Source organism: Macaca fascicularis, chromosome 5 (assembly GCF_037993035.2).
Source record: "Macaca fascicularis isolate 582-1 chromosome 5, T2T-MFA8v1.1".
NCBI classification, from domain to species: domain Eukaryota; kingdom Metazoa; phylum Chordata; class Mammalia; order Primates; family Cercopithecidae; genus Macaca; species Macaca fascicularis.
Window position 1 is genome coordinate 87,114,686 of NC_088379.1, and position 15,955 is coordinate 87,130,640.

The following is a 15,955-nucleotide window of genomic DNA, read 5'->3' on the forward strand; positions in this document are numbered from 1 at the left end:
AGCAAAGAGATCCACGAAATATAGATGTAACTCTGTGAGATGAATTAACAGAACACTAAGCAGTTTCTCAGAAAGCTTCTTTCCAGATTTCATCGGAGGATATTTCCTTTTTCACCATAGTCCTCTATGGGCTTCCAAATATCACTTTGCCAATTACACAAGAACTGTCTTAGCGAAAGGCTTCTTGAGGGGAAAGCTGTAACTCTGTGAGATGATTTCACAGAACACAAAGAAGTTTCTCAGAAAGCTTCTTTCTCTTAGTTTTCGGAGGATATTTCCTTTGGTCCTATAGTCTTCAAAGGGATCCGAAATATCTGTTCTCAGATTCCACAGAAATAAGGCTAGCCAAGTGATCCACGAAATACAGATGTAACTCTGTGAGATGAATTAACAGAACACTAAGCAGTTTCTCAGAAAGCTTCTTTCCTGATTTCATCTGAGGATATTTCCTTTTTCACCATAGCCCTCTATGGGCTTCCAAATATCACTTGGCCAATTCCACAAGAACTGTCTTAGCGAAAGGCTTCTTGAGGGGAAAGCTGTAACTCTGTGAGATGATTACATAGAACACAAAGAAATCTCTCACAAAGCTTCTTTCTCTTTGCTATCGGAGGATATTTCCTTTGGCCCTATAGTCTTCAAAGGGATCCGAAATATCTGTTCTCAGATTCCACAGAAATAAGGCTAGCAAAGAGATCAACGAAATACAGATGTAACTCTGTGAGTGGAAGTTACACATCACAGAGCAGTTTCTCAGAAAGCTTCTTTCCAGATTTCATCGGAGGATATTTCCTTTTTCACCATAGCCCTCTATGGGCTTCCAAATATCACTTTGCCAATTCCACAAGAACTGTCTTAGCGAAAGGCTTCTAGAGGGGAGAGCTGTAACTCTGTGAGATGATTTCATAGAACACAAAGAAGTTTCTCAGAACGTTTCTTTCTCTTAGTTATCGGAGGATATTTCCTTTGGCCCTATAGTCTTCAAAGGGATACGAAATATCTGTTCTCAGATTCCACAGAAATAAGGCTAGCAAAGAGATCCACGATATACAGATGTAACTCTGTGAGATGAATTAACAGAACACTAAGCAGTGTCTCAGAAAGCTTCTTTCCAGATTTCATCTGAGGATATTTCCTTTTTCACCGTAGTCCTCTATGGGCTTCCAAATATCACTTTGCCAATTCCACAAGATCTGTCTTAGCGAAAGGATTCTTGAGGGGAAAGCTGTAACTCTCTGAGATGATTTCACAGAACACAAAGAAGTTTCTCAGAAAGCTTCTTTCTCTTAGTTTTCGGAGGATATTTCCTTTGGCCCTATAGACTTCAAAGGGATCCGAAATATCTGTTCTCAGATTCCACAGAAATAAGGCTAGCAAAGAGATCGACGAAATATAGATGTAACTCTGTGAGATGAATTAACAGAACACTAAGCAGTTTCTCAGAAAGCTTCTTTCCAGATTTCATCGGAGGATATTTCCTTTTTGACCATAGCCCTCTATGGGCTTCCAAATATCACTTTGCCAATTCCACAAGAACTGTCTTAGCGAAAGGCTTCTTGAGGGGAAAGCTGTAACTCTGTGAGATGATTTCACAGAACACAAAGAAGTTTCTCAGAAAGCTTCTTTCTCTTTATTATCGGAGGATATTTCCTTTGGCCCTATAGTCTTCAAAGGGATCCGAAATATCTGTTCTCAGATTCCACAGAAATAAGGCTAGCAAAGAGATCCACGAAATACAGATGTAACTCTGTGAGATGAATTAACAGAACACTAAGCAGTTTCTCAGAAAGCTTCTTTCCAGATTTCATCGGAGGATATTTCCTTTTTTCACCATAGCCCTCTATGGGCTTCCAAATATCACTTTGCCAATTCCACAAGAACTGTCTTAGCGAAAGGCTTCTTGAGGGGAAAGCTCTAACTCTGTGAGATGATTTCACAGAACACAAAGAAGTTTCTCAGAAAGCTTCTTTCTCTTAGTTATCGGAGGATATTTCCTTTGGCCCTATAGTCTTCAAAGGGATCCGAAATATCTGTTGTCAGATTCCACAGAAATAAGGCTAGCAAAGAGATCCAGGAAATAAAGATGTAACTCTGTGAGATGAATTAACAGAACACTAAGCAGTTTCTCAGAAAGCTTCTTTCCAGATTTCATCGGAGGATATTTCCTTTTTCACCATAGCCCTCTAGGGGCTTCCAAATATCACTTGGCCAATTCCACAAGAACTGTCTTAGCGAAAGGCTTCTTGAGGGGAAAGCTGTAACTCTGTGAGATGATTTCACCGAACAGAAAGAAGTTTCTCAGAAAGCTTCTTTCCCTTGTTATCGGAGGATATTTCCTTTGGCCCTATAGTCTTGAAAGGGATCCGAAATATCTGTTCTCAGATTCCACAGAAATAAGGCTAGCAAAGAGATCCACGAAATATAGAAATAACTCTGTGAGATGAATTAAGAGAACACTAAGCAGTTTCTCAGAAAGCTTCTTTCCGGACTTCATCGGAGGATATTTCCTTTTTCACCATAGCCCTCTATGGGCTTCCAAATATCACTTTGCCAATTCCACAAGAACTCTCTTAGCGAAAGGCTTCTTGAGGGGAAAGCTGTAACTCTGTGAGATGATTTCACAGAACACAAAGAAGTTTCTCAGAAAGCTTCTTTCTCTTTGTTATCGGAGGATATTTCCTTTGGCCCTATAGTCTTCAAAGGGATCCGAAATATCTGTTCTCAGATTCCACAGAAATAAGGCTAGCAAAGAGATCTACGAAATATAGATGTAACTCTGTGAGATGAATTAACAGAACACTAAGCAGTTTCTCAGAGAGCTTCTTTCCAGATTTCATCTGAGGATATTTCCTTTTTCACCATAGCCCTCTATGGGCTTCCAAATATCACTTTGCCAATTCCACAAGAACTGTCTTAGCAAAAGTCTTCTTGAGGGGAAAGCTGTAACTCTGTGAGATGATTTCACAGAACACAAAGAGGTTTCTCAGAAAGCTTCTTTCTCTTAGTTATTGGAGGATATTTCCTGTGGCCCTATAGTCTTCAAAGGGATCCGAAATATCTTTTCTCGGATTCCACAGAAATAAGGCTAGCAAAGAGATCAACGAAATACAGATGTAAATCTGTGAGTGGAAGTCACACATCACAGAGCAGTTTCTCAGAAAGCTTCTTTCCAGATTTCATCTGAGGATATTTCCTTTTTCACCATAGCCCTCTAAGGGCTTCCAAATATCATTTTGCCAATTCCACAAGAACTGTCTTTGCGAAAGGCTTCTTGAGGGGAAAGCTGTAACCCTTTGAGCTCATTTCACAGAACACAAAGAAGTTCCTCAGAACGCTTCTTTCTCTTAGTTATCGGAGGATATTTCCTTTGGCCCTATAGTCTTCAAAGGGATCCGAAATATCTGTTCTCAGATTCCACAGAAATAAGGCTAGCAAAGAGATCCACGAAATACAGATGTAACTCTGTGAGATGAATTAACAGAACACTAAGCAGTTTCTCAGAAAGCTTCTTTCCAGATTTCATCTGAGGATATTTCCTTTTTCACCATAGTCCTCTATGGGCTTCCAAATATCACTTTGCCAATTCCACAAGAACTGTCTTAGCGAAAGGCTTCTTGAGGGGAAAGCTGTAACTCTCTGAAATGATTTCACAGAACACAAAGAAGTTTCTCAGAAAGCTTCTTTCTCTTAGTTTTCGGAGGATATTTCCTTGGGCCCTGTAGTCTTCAAAGGGATCCGAAATATCTGTTCTCAGATTCCACAGAAATAAGGCTAGCAAAGAGATCCACGAAATATAGATGTAACCCTGTGAGATGAATTAACAGAACACTAAGCAGTTTCTCAGAAAGCTTCTTTCCAGTTTCCATCGGAGGATATTTCCTTTTTCACCATAGCCCTCTATGGGCTTCCAAATATCACTTTGCCAATTCCACAAGAACTGTCTTAGTGAAAGGCTTCTTGAGGGGAAAGCTGTAACTCTGTGAGATGATTTCACAGAACACAAAGAAGTTTCTCAGAAAGCTTCTTTTTCTTTGTTATCGGAGGACATTTCCTTTGGCCCTATAGTCTTCAAAGGGATCCGAAATATCTGTGCTCAGATTCCACAGAAATAAGCCTAGCAAAGAGATCCACGAAATACAGATGTAACTCTGTGAGATGAATTAACAGAACACTAAGCAGTTTCTCAGAGAGCTTCTTTCCAGATTTCATCTGAGGATATTTCCTTTTTCACCATAGCCCTCTATGGGCTTCCAAATATCACTTTGCCAATTCCACAAGAACTGTCTTAGCAAAAGACTTCATGAGGGGAAAGCTGTAACTCTGTGAGATGATTTCACAGAACACAAAGAGGTTTCTCAGAAAGCTTCTTTCTCTTAGTTATCGGAGGATATTTCCTGTGGCCCTATAGTCTTCAAAGGGATCCGAAATATCTTTTCTCAGATTCCACAGAAATAAGGCTAGCAAAGAGATCAACGAAATACAGATGTAAATCTGTGAGTGGAAGTCACACATCACAGAGCAGTTTCTCACAAAGATTCTTTCCAGATTTCATCTGAGGATATTTCCTTTTTCACCATAGCCGTCTAAGGGCTTCCAAATATCACTTTGCCAATTCCACAAGAACTGTCTTAGCGAAAGGCTTCTTGAGGGGAAAGCTGTAACCCTTTGAGCTCATTTCACAGAACACAAAGAAGTTCCTCAGAACGCTTCTTTCTCTTAGTTATCGGAGGATATTTCCTTTGGCCCTATAGTCTTCAAAGGGATCCGAAATATCTGTTCTCAGATTCCACAGAAATAAGGCTAGCAAAGAGATCCACGAAATACAGATGTAACTCTGTGAGATGAATTAACAGAACACTAAGCAGTTTCTCAGAAAGCTTCTTTCCAGATTTCATCGGAGGATATTTCCTTTTTCACCGTAGCCCTCTATGGGCTTCCAAATATCACTTTGCCAATTCCACAAGAACTGTCTTAGCGAAAGGCTTCTTGAGGGGAAAGCTGTATCTCTGTGAGATGATTTCACAGAACACAAAGAAGTTTCTCAAAAAGCTTCTTTCTCTTAGTTATCGGAGGATATTTCCGTTGGCCCTATAGTCTTCAAAGGGATCCGAAATATCTGTGCTCAGATTCCACAGAAATAAGGCTAGCAAAGAGATCCAAGAAATACAGATGTAACTCTGTGAGATGAATTAACAGAACACTAAGCAGTTTCTCAGAAAGCTTCTTTCCAGATTTCATCTGAGGATATTTCCTTTTTCACCATAGCCCTCTATGGGCTTCCAAATATCACTTTGCCAATTCCACAAGAACTGTCTTAGCGAAAGGCTTCTTGAGGGGAAAGCTGTAACTCTGTGAGATGATTTCACAGAACACAAAGAAGTTTCTCAGAAAGCTTCTTTCTCTTAGTTATCGGAGGATATTTCCTTTGGCCCTATAGTCTTCAAAGGGATCCGAAATATCTGTTCTCAGATTCCACAGAAATAAGGCTAGCCAAGTGATCCACGAAATACAGATGTAACTCTGTGAGATGAATTAACAGAACACTAAGCAGTTTCTCAGAAAGCTTCTTTCCAGATTTCATCTGAGGATATTTCCTTTTTCACCATAGCCCTCTATGGGCTTCCAAATATCACTTTGCCAATTCCACAAGAACTGTCTTAGCTAAAGGCTTCTTGAGGGGGAAGCTGTAACTCTGTGAGATGATTTCACAGAACACAAAGAAGTTTCTCAGAAAGCTTCTTTCTCTTAGTTATCGGAGGATATTTCCGTTGGCCCTATAGTCTTCAAAGGGATCCGAAATATCTGTTGTCAGATTCCACAGAAATAAGCCTAGCAAAGAGATCCACGAAATACAGATGTAACTCTGTGAGATGAATTAACAGAACACTGAGCAGTTTCTCAGAAAGCTTCTTTCCAGATTTCATCTGAGGATATTTCCTTTTTCACCATAGCCCTGTATGGGCTCCCAAATATCACTTTGCCAATTCCACAAGAACTGTCTTAGCGAAAGGCTTCTTGAGGGGAAAGCTGTAACTCTGTGAGATGATTTCACAGAACACAAAGAAGTTTCTCAGAAAGCTTCTTTCTCTTAGTTATCGGAGGATATTTCCTTTGGCCCTATAGTCTTCAAAGGGATCCGAAATATCTGTTGTCAGATTCCACAGAAATAAAGCTGGCAAAGAGATCCACGAAATACAGATGTAACTCTGTGAGATCAATTAACAGAACACTAAGCAGTTTCTCAGAAAGCTTTTTTCCAGATTTCATCTAAGGATATTTCCTTTTTCACCATAGCCCTCTAAGGGCTTCCAAATATCACTTTGGAAATTCCACAAGAACTGTCTTAGCGAAAGGCTTTTTGTTTGGAAAGCTGTAACTCTGTGAGATGATTTCACAGAACACAAAGAAGTTTCTCAGAAAGCTTCTTTCTCTTAGATATCGGAGGATATTTCCTTTGGCCCTATACTCTTCAAAGGGATCCGAAATATCTGTTCTCAGATTCCACAGAAATAAGGCTAGCAAAGAGATCCACGAAATATAGAAGTAACTCTGTGAGATGAATTAACAGAACACTAAGCAGTTTCTCAGAAAGCTTCTTTCCACATTTCCTCTGAGGATATATCCTTTTTCACCATAGCCCTCTATGGGCTTCCAAATATCACTTTGCCAATTCCACAAGAACTGTCTTAGCGAAAGGCTTCTTGAGGGGAAAGCTGTAACTCTGTGAGATGATTTCACAGAACACAAAGAAGTTTCTCAGAAAGCTTCTTTCTCTTAGTTATCGGAGGATATTTCCGTTGGCCCTATAGTCTTCAAAGGGATCCGAAATATCTGTTTTCAGATTCCACAGAAATAAGGCTAGCAAAGAGATCCACGAAATATAGATGTAACTCTGTGAGATGAATTAACAGAAAACTAAGCAGTTTCTCAGAAAGCTTCTTTCCAGATTTCATCGGAGGATATTTCATTTTTCACCATAGCCCTCTATGGGCTTCCAAATATCACTTTGCCAATTAAACAAGAACTGTCTTAGCGAAAGGCTTCTTGAGGAGAAAGCTGTAACTCTGTGAGATGATTTCACAGAACACAAAGAAGTTTCTCAGAACGGTTCTTTCTCTTAGTTATCGGAGGATATTTCCTTTGGCCCTATAGTCTTCAAAGGGATCCGAAATATCTGTTGTCAGATTCCACAGAAATAAAGCTAGCAAAGAGATTCACGAAATACAGATGTAACTCTGTGAGATCAATTAACAGAACACTAAGCAGTTTCTCAGAAAGCTTTTTTCCAGATTTCATCTAAGGATATTTCCTTTTTCACCATAGCCCTCTATGGGCTTCCAAATATCACTTTGCCAATTCCACAAGAACTGTCTTAGCGAAAGGCTTTTTGTTTGGAAAGCTGTAACTCTGTGAGATGATTTCGCAGAACACAAAGAAGTTTCTCAGAAAGCTTCTTTCTCTTAGATATCGGAGGATATTTCCTTTGGCCCTATACTCTTCAAAGGGATCCGAAATATCTGTTCTCAGATTCCACAGAAATAAGGCTAGCAAAGAGATCCACGAAATATAGAAGTAACTCTGTGAGATGAATTAACAGAACACTAAGCAGTTTCTCAGAAAGCTTCTTTCCACATTTCCTCTGAGGATATTTCCTTTTTCACCATAGCCCTCTAAGGGCTTCCAAATATCACTTTGCCAATTCCACAAGAACTGTCTTAGCGAAAGGCTTCTTGAGGGGAAACCTGTAACTCTGTGAGATGATTTCACAGAACACAAAGAAGTTTCTCAGAAAGCTTCTTTCTCTTAGTTATCGGAGGATATTTCCGTTGGCCCTATAGTCTTCAAAGGGATCCGAAATATCTGTTTTCAGATTCCACAGAAATAAGGCTAGCAAAGAGATCCACGAAATACAGATGTAACTCTGGGAGATGAATTAACAGAACACTAAGCAGTTTCTCAGAAAGCTTCTTTCCAGATTTCATCTGAGGATATTTCCTTTTTCTCCATAGCCCACTATGGGCTTCCAAATATCACTTTGCCAATTCCACAAGAACTGTCTTAGCGAAAGGCTTCTTGAGGGGAAAGCTGTAACTCTGTGAGATGATTTCACAGAACACAAAGAAGTTTCTCAGAAAGTTTCTTTCTCTTAGTTATCGGAGGATATTTCCTTTGGCCCTATAGTCTTCAAAGGGATCCGAAATATCTGTTCTCAGATTCCACAGAAATAAGGCGAGCAAAGAGATCCACGAAATATAGATGTAACTCTGTGAGATGAATTAACAGAACACCAAGCAGTTTCTCAGAAAGCTTCTTTCCAGATTTCATTGGAGGATATTTCCTTTTTCACCATAGCCCTCTATGGGCTTCCAGATATCACTTTGCCAATTCCAGAAGAACTGTCTTAGGGAAAGGCTTCTTGAGGGGAAAGCTGTAACTCTGTGAGCTCATTTCACAGAACACAAAGAAGTTTCTCAGAAAGCTTCTTTCTCTTAGTTATCGGAGGATATTTCCTTTGGCCCTATAGTCTTCAAAGGGATCCGAAATATCTGTTCTCAGATTCCACAGAAATAAGGCTAGCAAAGAGATCCACGAAATACAGATGTAACTATGAGAGATGAATTAACAGAACACTAAGCAGTTTCTCAGAAAGCTTCTTTCCAGATTTCATCTGAGGATATTTCCTTTTTCACCATAGCCCTCTATGGGCTTCCAAATATCACTTTGCCAATTCCACAAGAACTGTCTTAGCGAAAGGCTTCTTGAGGGGAAAGCTGTAACTCTGTGAGATGATTTCACAGAACACAAAGAAGTTTCTCAGAAAGCTTCTTTCTCTTTGTTATCGGAGGATATTTCCTTCGGCCCTATAGTCTTCAAAGGGATCCGAAATATCTGTTCTCAGATTCCACAGAAATAAGGCTAGCAAAGAGATCCACGAAATATAGATGTAACTCTGTGAGATGAATTAACAGAACACTAAGCAGTTTCTCAGAAAGCTTCTTTCCAGATTTCATCTGAGGATATTTCCTTTTTCACCATAGCCCTCTATGGGCTTCCAAATATCACTTTGCCAATTCCACAAGAACTGTCTTAGCGAAAGGCTTCTTGAGGAGAAAGCTGTAACTCTGTGAGATGATTTCACAGAACACAAAGAAGTTTCTCAGAAAGCTTCTTTCTCTTAGTTATCGGAGGATATTTCCTTTGGCCCTATAGTCTTCAAAGGGATCCGAAATATCTGTTGTCAGATTCCACAGAAATAAAACTAGCAAAGAGATCCACGAAATACAGATGTAACTCTGTGAGATGAATTAACAGAACACTAAGCAGTTTCTCAGAAAGCTTTTTTCCAGATTTCATCTAAGGATATTTCCTTTTTCACCGTAGCCCTCTATGGGCTTCCAAATATCACTTTGGAAATTCCACAAGAACTGTCTTAGCGAAAGGCTTATGAGGGGAAAGCTGTAACTCTGTGAGATGATTTCACAGAACACAAAGAAGTTTCTCAGAAAGCTTCTTTCTCTTTGTTATCGGAGGATATTTCCTTTGGCCCTATAGTCTTCAAAGGGATCCGAAATATCTGTTCTCAGATTCCACAGAAATAAGGCTAGCAAAGAGATCCACGAAATATAGAAGTAACTCTTTGAGATGAATTAACAGAACCCTAAGCAGTTTCTCAGAAAGCTTCTTTCCAGATTTCATCGGAGGATATTTCCTTTTTCACCATAGCCCTCTATGGGCTTCCAAATATCACTTTGCCAATTCCACAAGAACTGTCTTAGCGAAAGGCTTCTTGAGGGGAAAGCTGTAACTCTGTGAGATGATTTCACAGAACACAAAGAAGTTTCTCAGAAAGCTTCTTTCTCTTAGTTATCGGAGGATATTTCCTTTGGCCCTATAGTCTTCAAAGGGATCCGAAATATCTGTTCTCAGATTCCACAGAAATAAGGCTAGCAAAGAGATCCACGAAATACAGATGTAACTCTGTGAGATGAATTAACAGAACACTAAGCAGTTTCTCAGAAACTTCTTTCCAGATTTCATCTGAGGATATTTCCTTTTTCACCATAGCCCTCTATGGGCTTCCAAATATCACTTTGCCATTTCCACAAGAACTGTCCTAGCGAAAGACTTCTTGAGGGGAAAGCTGTAACTCTGTTAGCTCATTTCACAGAACACAAAGAAGTTTCTCAGAAAGCTTCTTTCTCTTAGTTATCGGAGGATATTTCCTTTGGCCCTATAGTCTTCAAAGGGATCCGAAATATCTGTTGTCAGATTCCACAGAATAAGGCGAGCAAAGAGATCCACGAAATATAGATGTAACTCTGTGAGATGAATTAACAGAACACCAAGCAGTTTCTCAGAATGCTTCTTTCCAGATTTCATCGGAGGATATTTCCTTTTTCACCATAGCCCTCTATGGGCTTCCAAATATCACTTGGCCAATTCCACAAGAACTGTCTTAGCGAAAGGCTTCTTGAGGGGAAAGCTGTAACTCTGTGAGATGATTTCACAGAACACAAAGAAGTTTCTCAGAAAGCTTCTTTCTCTTAGTTATCGGAGGATATTTCCTTTGGCCCTATAGTCTTCAAAGGGATCCGAAATATCTGTTGTCAGATTCCACAGAAATAAGGCTAGCAAAGAGATCCACAAAATACAGATGTAACTCTGTGAGATGAATTAACAGAACACTAAGCAGTTTCTCAGAAAGCTTCTTTCCAGATTTCATCTGAGGATATTTCCTTTTTCACCATAGCCCTCTATGGGCTTCCAAATATCACTTTGCCAATTCCACAAGAACTGTCTTAGCGAAAGGCTTCTTGAGGGGAAAGCTGTAACTCTGTGAGATGATTACATAGAACACAAAGAAATTTCTCACAAAGCTTCTTTCTCTTTGTTATCGGAGGATATTTCCTTTGGCCCTATAGTCTTCAAAGGGATCCGAAATATCTGTTGTCAGATTCCACAGAAATAAGGCTAGCAAAGAGATCCACGAAACACAGATGTAACTCTGTGAGATGAATTAACAGAACACTTAGCGGTTTCTCAGAAAGCTTCTTTCCAGATTTCATCGGAGGATATTTCCTTTTTCACCATAGCCCTCTATGGGCTTCCAAATATCACTTTGCCAATTCCACAAGAATTGTCTTAGCGAAAGGCTTTTGGATTGGAAAGCTGTAACTCTGTGAGATGATTTCACAGAACACAAAGAAGTTTCTCAGAAAGCTTCTTTCTCTTTGTTATCGGAGGATATTTCCTTTCTCCCTATAGTCTTCAAAGGGATCCGAAATATCTTTTCTGAGATTCCACAGAAATAAGGCTAGCAAAGAAATCCACGAAATATAGAAGTAACTCTGTGAGATGAATTAACAGAACACTAAGCAGTTTCTCAGAAAGCTTCTTTCCAGATTTCATCGGAGGATATTTCATTTTTCACCATAGCCCTCTATGGGCTTCCAAATATCACTTTGCCAATTCCACAAGAACTGTCTTAGCGAAAGGCTTCTTGAGGGGAAAGCTGTAACTCTGTGAGATGAATTCACAGAACACAAAGAAGTTTCTCAGCAAGCTTCTTTCTCTTAGTTATCGCAGGATATTTCCTTTGGCCCTATAGTCTTCAAAGGGATCCGAAATATCTGTTCTCAGATTCCACAGAAATAAGGCTAGCAAAGAGATCCACGAAATACAGATGTAACTCTGTGAGATGAATTAACAGAACACTAAGCAGTTTCTCAGAAAGCTTCTTTCAGATTTCATCTGAGGATATTTCGTTTTTCACCATAGCCATCTATGGGCTTCCAAATATCACTTTGCCAATTCCACAAGAACTGTCTTAGCGAAAGGCTTCTTGAGGGGAAAGCTGTAACTCTGTGAGATGATTTCACAGAACACAAAGAAGTTTCTCAGAAAGCTTCTTTCTCTTTGTTATCGGAGGATATTTCCTTTGGCCCTATAGTCTTCAAAGGGATCCGAAATATCTGTTCTCAGATTCCACAGAAATAAGGCTAGCAAAGAGATACACGAAATACAGATGTAACTCTGTGAGATGAATTAACAGAACACTAAGCAGTTTCTCAGAAAGCTTCTTTCCAGATTTCATCTGAGGATATTTCCTTTTTCACCGTAGCCCTCTATGGGCTTCCAAATATCACTTTGCCAATTCCACAAGAACTGTCTTAGCGAAAGGCTTCTTGAGGGGAAAGGTGTAACTCTGTGAGATGATTTCACAGAACACAAAGAAGTTTCTCAGAAATCCTCTTTCTCTTAGTTATCGGAGGATATTTCCTTTGGCCCTATAGTCTTCAAAGGGATCCGAAATATCTGTTGTCAGATTCCACAGAAATAAGGCTAGCAAAGAGATCCACAAAATACAGATGTAACTCTGTGAGATGAATTAACAGAACACTAAGCAGTTTCTCAGAAAGCTTCTTTCCAGATTTCATCGGAGGATATTTCCTTTTTCACCATAGCCCTCTATGGGCTTCCAAATATCACTTTGCCAATTCCACAAGAACTGTCTTAGCGAAAGGCTTCTTGAGGGGAAAGCTGTAACTCTGTGAGATGATTACATAGAACACAAAGAAATTTCTCACAAAGCTTCTTTCTCTTAGTTTTCGGAGGATATTTCCTTTGGCCCTATAGTCTTCAAAGGGATCCGAAATATCTGTTGTCAGATTCCACAGAAATAAGGCTAGCAAAGAGATCCACGAAATACAGATGTAACTCTGTGAGATGAATTACCAGAACACTAAGCGGTTTCTCAGAAAGCTTCTTTCCAGATTTCATCGGAGGATATTTCCTTTTTCACCATAGCCCTCTATGGGCTTCCAAATATCACTTTGCCAATTCCACAAGAACTGTCTTAGCGAAAGGCTTTTGGATTGGAAAGCTATAAATCTGTGAGATGATTTCACAGAACACAAAGAAGTTTCTCAGAAAGCTTCTTTCTCTTTGTTATCGGAGGATATTTCCTTTCTCCCTATAGTCTTCAAAGGGATCCGAAATATCTTTTCTGAGATTCCACAGAAATAAGGCTAGCAAAGAAATCCACGAAATATAGAAGTAACTCTGTGAGATGAATTAACAGAACACTAAGCAGTTTCTCAGAAAGCTTCTTTCCAGATTTCATCGGAGGATATTTCATTTTTCACCATAGCCCTCTATGGGCTTCCAAATATCACTTTGCCAATTCCACAAGAACTGTCTTAGCGAAAGGCTTCTTGAGGGGAAAGCTGTAACTCTGTGAGATGAATTCACAGAACACAAAGAAGTTTCTCAGCAAGCTTCTTTCTCTTAGTTATCGCAGGATATTTCCTTTGGCCCAATAGTCTTCAAAGGGATCCGAAATATCTGTTCTCAGATTCCACAGAAATAAGGCTAGCAAAGAGATCCACGAAATACAGATGTAACTCTGTGAGATGAATTAACAGAACACTAAGCAGTTTCTCAGAAAGCTTCTTTCAGATTTCATCTGAGGATATTTCGTTTTTCACCATAGCCATCTATGGGCTTCCAAATATCACTTTGCCAATTCCACAAGAACTGTCTTAGCGAAAGGCTTCTTGAGGGGAAAGCTGTAACTCTGTGAGATGATTTCACAGAACACAAAGGAGGTTCTCAGAAAGCTTCTTTCTCTTTGTTATCGGAGGATATTTCCTTTGGCCCTATAGTCTTCAAAGGGATCCGAAATATCTGTTGTCAGATTCCACAGAAATAAGGCTATACAAGTGATCCACGAAATACAGATGTAACTCTGTGAGATGAATTAGCAGAACACTAAGCAGTTTCTCAGAAAGCTTCTTTCCAGATTTCATCTGAGGATATTTCCTTTTTCACCATAGCCCTCTATGGGCTTCCAAATATCACTTTGCCGATTCCACAAGAACTGTCTTAGCGAAAGGCTTCTTGAGGGGAAAGCTGTAACTCTGTGAGATGATTACATAAAACACAAAGAAATTTCTCACAAAGCTTCTTTCTCTTTGTTATCGGAGGATATTTCCTTTGGCCCTATAGTCTTCAAAGGGATCCGAAATATCTGTTGTCAGATTCCACAGAAATAAGGCTAGGAAAGAGATCCACGAAATACAGATGTAACTCTGTGAGATGAATTAACAGAACACTAAGCAGTTTCTCAGAAAGCTTCTTTCCAGATTTCATCGGAGGATATTTCCTTTTTCACCATAGCCCTCTATGGGCTTCCAAATATCACTTTGCCAATTCCACAAGAACTGTCTTAGCGAAAGGCTTCTTGAGGGGAAAGCTGTAACTCTGTGAGCTCATTTCACAGAACACAAAGAAGTTTCTCAGAAAGCTTCTTTCTCTTAGTTTTCGGAGGATAATTCCTTTGGCCCTATAGTCTTCAAAGGGATCCGAAATATCTGTTCTCAGATTCCACAGAAACAAGGCTAGCAAAGAGATCCACGAAATATAGATGTAACTCTGTGAGATGAATTAACAGAACACTAAACAGTCTCTAAGAAAGCTTCTTTCCAGATTTCATCGGAGGATATTTCCTTTTTCACCATAGCCCTCTATGGGCTTCCAAATATCACTTTGCCAATTCCACAAGAACTGTCTTAGCGAAACGCTTCTTGAGGGGAAAGCTGTAACTCTGTGAGATGATTTCACAGAAAACAAAGAAGTTTCTCAGAAAGCTTCTTTCTCTTAGTTATCGGAGGATATTTCCTTTGGCCCTATAGTCTTCAAAGGGATCCGAAATATCTGTTCTCAGATTCCACAGAAATAAGGCTAGCAAAGAGATCAACGAAATACAGATGTAACTCTGTGAGTGGAAGTCACACATCACAGAGCAGTTTCTCAGAAAGCTTCTTTCCAGATTTCATCTGAGGATATTTCCTTTTTCACCATAGCCCTCTATGGGCTTCCAAATATCACTTTGCCAATTCCACAAGAACTGTCTTAGCGAAAGGCTTCTTGAGGGGAAAGCTGTAACTCTGTGAGCTCATTTCACAGAACACAAAGAAGTTTCTCAGAAAGCCTCTTTCTCTTTGTTATCGGAGGATATTTCCTTTGGCCCTATAGTCTTCAAAGGGATCCGAAATATCTGTTCTCAGATTCCACAGAAATAAGGCTAGCAAAGAGATCCACGAAATATAGATGTAACTCTGTGAGATGAATTAACAGAACACTAAGCAGTTTCTCGGAAAGCTTCTTTCCAGATTTCATCTGAGGATATTTCCTTTTTCACCATAGCCCTCTATGGGCTTCCAAATATCACTTTGCCAATTCCACAAGAACTGTCTTAGCAAAAGGCTTCTTGAGGTGAAAGCTGTAACTCTGTGAGATGATTTCACAGAACACAAAGAAGTTTCTCAGAAAGCTTCTTTCTCTTAGTTATCGGAGGATATTTCCTTTGGCCCTATAGTCTTCAAAGGTATCCGAAATATCTGTTCTCGGATTCCACAGAAATAAGGCTAGCAAAGAGATCAACGAAATAAAGATGTAACTCTGTGAGTGGAAGTCACACATCACAGAGCATTTTCTCAGAAAGCTTCTTTCCAGATTTCATCTGAGGATATTTCCTTTTTCACCATAGCCCTCTATGGGCTTCCAAATATCACTTTGCCAATACCACAAGAACTGTCTTAGCGAAAGGCTTCTTGAGGGGAAAGCTGTAACTCTCTGAGATGATTTCACAGAACACAAAGAAGTTTCTCAGAAAGCTTCTTTCTCTTAGTTTTCGGAGGATATTTACTTTGGCCCTATAGTCTTCAAAGGGATCCGAAATATCTGTTCTCAGATTCCACAGAAATAAGGCTAGCAAAGAGATCCACGAAATATAGATGTAACTCTGTGAGATGAATTAACAGAACACTAAGCAGTTTCTCAGAAAGCTTCTTTCCAGTTTTCATCGGAGGATATTTCCTTTTTCACCATAGCCCTCCATGGGCTTCCAAATATCACTTTGCCAATTCCACAAGAACTGTCTTAGCGAAAGGCT